The sequence below is a fragment of the Rosa chinensis genome, chromosome 7 (genome assembly GCF_002994745.2).
Source record: "Rosa chinensis cultivar Old Blush chromosome 7, RchiOBHm-V2, whole genome shotgun sequence".
In the NCBI taxonomy this organism is placed as follows: Eukaryota; Viridiplantae; Streptophyta; class Magnoliopsida; order Rosales; family Rosaceae; genus Rosa; species Rosa chinensis.
In genome coordinates, this window is record NC_037094.1 from 44,226,734 (window position 1) to 44,231,987 (window position 5,254).

Below are 5,254 nucleotides of genomic sequence, written 5' to 3' on the forward strand. Positions count from 1 at the left end.
ATTGGGAATTTCTATTGTTTGAAAAGTGTCAAGATTTAGTGTGAGTTGCTTTGATGTGATTTGAATGTTTTGATCTAACGACCGGGGGTCGGAAGATCTGAGAGTCACAGGTTATGATTTCTCCTTTCGGTTTGATTTAACGTTTTGATCCTACGACCGGTGGTCTGAGGATGTGAGAGTCACAGGTTGTGATTTCTCCTTTTGGTTTGAGTTAATGTTTTGATTTGACGACCAGGGAGGTCTGATGATTGGAGGTCACGGGGTGACATCTCCTTTTGTGTGAGATGAGTAACTTTTGGGTCCTGAGTGACCTTTTTGAAGGTTTTGATCTGACGACCGGGGAGGTCTGAGGATTCAGGGTTGTTGGGAGTGACCTCAGGCTTATATATCGGGACTCCACACCTTTGGCCGGGTGAGTGGATACGATCAGTTAGAGCTCTAGTCTGTTGCCATGGTACATCAGGGGGGTAGCGGGGAGCTATCTGATGCTCATGAGTACGTGTTTTAAAAGGGAGTTTCGGGGATTCTTTCTTTTCAATGTCCTGGGAGGACTTGTGTATCATATTTAATTGTCAGAGTTTCAATTATTCTGATTTTGCCACGGGGTGACTTGTGTTGATTTGAGAATGTGTTTTTAAAAGGCAGTTTCGGAGATTCTTTCTTTTAAATGTCCTGGGAGGACTTTCATATCATATTTAATTGTCAGAGTTTCAATTATTATGATTTTATCACGGGGTGACTTGTGTTGATTTGGGAATGTGTTTTTAAAAGGGAGTTTCGGGGATTCTTTCTTTTAAATGTCCTGGGAGGACTTTTGTATCATATTTAATTGTCAGAGTTTCAATTATTATGATTTTGTCACAGGGTGACTTGTGTTGATTTGCGAATGTGTTTTTAAAAGGGAGTTTCGGGGATTCTTCTTTTAAATGTCCTGGGAGGACTTGTGTATCATATTTAATTGTCAGAGTTTCAATTTATATGATTTGATCATGGTATGACCTTTATTGTGATTTTTGGGAAATGCATATTGAATTGTCAGAGTTTCAATTAATATTACTTTGTCACGGGGTGACTTGTATTTGTTTCTTTTGGGAAAGGAATGTGTTGTTTTGGGAAAACAGGGTGTGTGTCCCTTTTTACGAGTTGATGGGTTTCCTCGTTGGGCGAGTTGTGCATGTGTGGTTTTGAATTAATCATACGGGCTTGCAAAAGCTTACCGGGTTTGTTGTGTGGCAATCCGGTACACCATTCAAACGGTGTAGGGGTTAATCCTGCAGGTCAGGGTAATCGTGGCTGAAGCTGAGGTAGCGTGCTTGCAGCTTTACGGTAGGAAGCCAATTTTGTGACTTTATCGTTATTAAGACTTCCGTTGTAGTGAGCTCTGTGGAGCATTTACGATTTATTTTGTTGTTGACAATTTAATTCGTAAGTTTGTGTAATATATAACTCTGTGGAGAGCGAGTGTATATTAATTTTGAGAGTTCAGGGCATCAGTATGTACTTGGTTTAAAGGGAAAAAGTTTCCAGGTATTTTGTGTTGATGGCTAAACAATCACGCATGTATAATTATGAGATTATATATCGATTTTTATTTATGCTAAAAATCAGGGGCGTGACACATTTGATCTGGTTCATTAAAAACATGCTGAATAGTAGCGGTCTTGGTCTCCAAACCTACTGCACTTTGTCAACTTTCATTACCAATTAATGGTTTAATATTCTCTAAAATAGCATCCAATGATTCCATAAAGAGCTGGGTAGCCTCATCACTCAACATTGCCTTATCAGTTGCATATGTAGCATGCCGGAATAGTTTAGTCCTCCTTGCAAGTAAAGATTTGTTATCTTCTATCTCCATTCCATCAGAATCTAACACAACACTCTGTCTTGCAGCTTTAGTCCATCTCTTCAAGATTAATAAATAGGCAATTTATCAACATCTTGGATCTTAATTAAATATGACGAAACATGCCGACATGGGGGCCCTTCACTGTCAAACTTTCTACAGCTGCATGATGCAAAATCAGAATTCTTTTCGTAAGTGATTGAGTTCACGAGACTTGCATGTATCAATGTTCTTTCACATTACCTTAAACTGTGCTTGAGTGACATTTTCTCTTAGAAGTTCTAGTTTATATTTGAAGCTCTTTCTCAACTGTTCTTGAACTTCATAAAATAGTTTACTTGTATAAACCTTGGCCATATGATCTTCTATGTCAAGGGACATGACAGTTTTTGCCTTCTCACCAATATTAACATGATCCTCCTCTAACTCATAATGGCATTGGTGAAGAAGTCCCCTCTTAAACTGAACCATAAATTCCACTTAGAAACATAATTGTTGAAGAAAGAATGTTGACTCTCTTCTCTTTGACTACTTGACATTCCTGTTGAGAAAACATGATTGCCATGTGCTGGTATCCATGATGAACGAATTTCGTATATTGACTCCAGCCACTTGTTATCACTCAACCCACTCTTCTCAATAATTTCAATGCATCTTGAGTCAAACTCATCTCTACTACTTGAATTTCATATGCAGCTATGAAAGTCTTGGTAGGAATCCCGATATTGAATAGCATCTAGCTTCTCAAAAAATTTATTAAGAATGTGCCAGCTGCAATATCTATGAAATGTTTGTGGGAATGCTTCTGAAATGGCTTTAGTCATAGCAGGATCTTGGTCAGTAATAATCATCTTGGGGGCATTTTATGGTGCATCTCCTGGCATAGCATTTAGAAATTCCTTGAATAACCAAACAAAAGAATCGACTGTCTCATCATTTAAGAATGCACAAGCAAAGATGATTATCTGCCCATGATTATTAACACCAGTGAATGGTGCAAAAATCATTCCACATTGATTTGTGTTGTATGTAGTATCAAAGATAAATACATTTCCATAAAAGCTGTAAGCTCGTCTTGAAATTGAGTCGGTCCAAAAGCACCGTGTTACTCTATTTTCCTCATCTGACTCCATTATATAGACAAAAGAAGAATCTTTTTCTTTCTTATTCTGAAAATGCATGTACAAGAGATCTCCATCATGCCCCTTTTTCTCTTCACGACAAGTTCTTCCATAATTATATAGATCACATTGTATAAAACCAATATTTTGAATGTCACCTACCTGAACACCAAACAATTCAAACTGTTTATGTTTCTGAACATTTACCAAGCTTAGTTGTTGTGATAGAACTGTATTAACTTGTTAAACACGACGGTGAGATCTCAACAAATGTACTCTAGGAGGGCTTGTTAATGGGTGGGGTTGTGACTCTCGACAAATATAGAGATTGTATATCTTCCAGACTCCTTCTTTCTCACAACTGTAATTCTCGCTTTACAACCTACTTTTGGTAATCCTCTCTTACATTTTTCTCCTTGAATTTTGGAATCTCCTTGCTTATAACAGACATACTTCTTCCTTATAGATTGGGAATTACCTTTGCTAGTCGCACTAGAATGACTTCTAATACTAAACCCTGCTTCTTTTGCATATCTGTTGTAGAAAGCAGCAACATCATCTATTGTTCCAAACTCTTCGAATAATTTAGGCATTAGTGATAGGAGCACAAAGTGTGACGTTTTTAATATGTATTTTCCCTAATTTGGCTAAGTTATTCTCTTAAAATTACTAACTATAACATAGTTTCTGTTTTTAGGTACTTCAAGGTAGGAAATGGAGAAAAGAGGTCAAAAAAGAGCAGAAATGAGCGTAAATGAAGGATAAGTCATTTTAGAAACTTTCCTCTTTCATTTTAGGAAATATTTCCTATTTTGTTTTGGGAACTTTCTTCTTTTGAACTTTCTAATTTCTGATTTTCTTGTTTTAAAGAGAGTCCATCCTATTGAGAACTCTTGAGTGATGAAATCAAGGAAACATGAAGGATAAGATGAAGCACATAAATAATGAGGAATTCAAGGGGACATAAAAGGGGAGTTTTTATTCAATATTATTTATCCTAATTATCTTATTTCCTATTGATTATAACTCTAATTAAATTCTTATTTTCTTGATTATAGGAGTTCATTGTGTGCACAACTCTTGGAAGAAGAAATTAGTGCAATTCAAATGAGAGGAATAAGGGATGTATCTGGCACTATTCAAGGAAAAGAAGGTGTATTGCATGATTAACTCCAGAGATATCCAGGGAATATATCAAGGGAAAAGAGATCAGAAATTTCATGACTTTGTCAAGAGAAAATCGAGGAAATTTGGAGGAGAAATCACCTCTACATGAATGGCCATGATTGCATCACAAGAGAGGAGAATTCCTCTATAAATAGCAGCCATTCTCAACACCAAGAGTATCACTTCCTGGCCTATCACTTCCTAGCCAAAAACTATTCCAAGACTCTGCCCAATTCACTACTCAAACCTCCATCACCTACAAGACCATGACCACCATCCTTCCATCAATCTACGAAGTTCTTAGGCGCTGAGTCAAGGACGCTCCACCACCATAGCAGAGACGAGTTCATCACCTTGTTGCTAAGCTGCTAAGGAAAACTTCAAAGTGTAACTATGACTCTATTTACAATTTTTGTTTCGGTTTTGTGTGTTTGGATTTGTGAGTTGTGTAATTGGAGACATGAAATTTTCAGAATATTTTTATTAATATTTTTGAGATTTTCAATTTATTATTAAGTTAGTTTCAAGAATTCTTTGATGATGCATGTTACAATCTTGTGCCCTTTTACGTATTTAGGTAATTTTTAGAGTTAGGTTAATAAGTTTGCATGCTAGAATAACGGTGAGAGTTTTTGTGTGTTTGCTTAATTTGCTAAGAGTAATTGTTATTTGTTAAGGTGCTAAGTTAAACAAGTAGCAATTAGTTCTAAAAAGTGGTAAAAACAATGTTTCAATGGTTAAACGATTCTAGAAATTACGTGTTAAATTCTATGTGTAATGGTTAATTTGCACATGTGAGTTTATTCGAGGGTTAGATAATACTACTAGTTAAGAGAATTACGTTAAGTGTTTTTGAAAATTGGTAGTATTGGGCTTGGTAAGGACTTTTTTTATCCAAACCCACATTAGAACGAATCAGATAAATAGATTGGACCGTGACAGCTTTTCATTTGGGCTCTTATCTAGGCATTTAAGTTGGGCACGTTTTTGTAGCATGTTGAAATGGATTTTCTGTTTTTACACTTAGTAATTTCCGAGTGGTAGTGGTCTAGGTTACGGAAGTCGATCATTGTAGATTGTTTTATTTGTTTCGTTTTTGTTTTAAGTAGAATAGGAACCA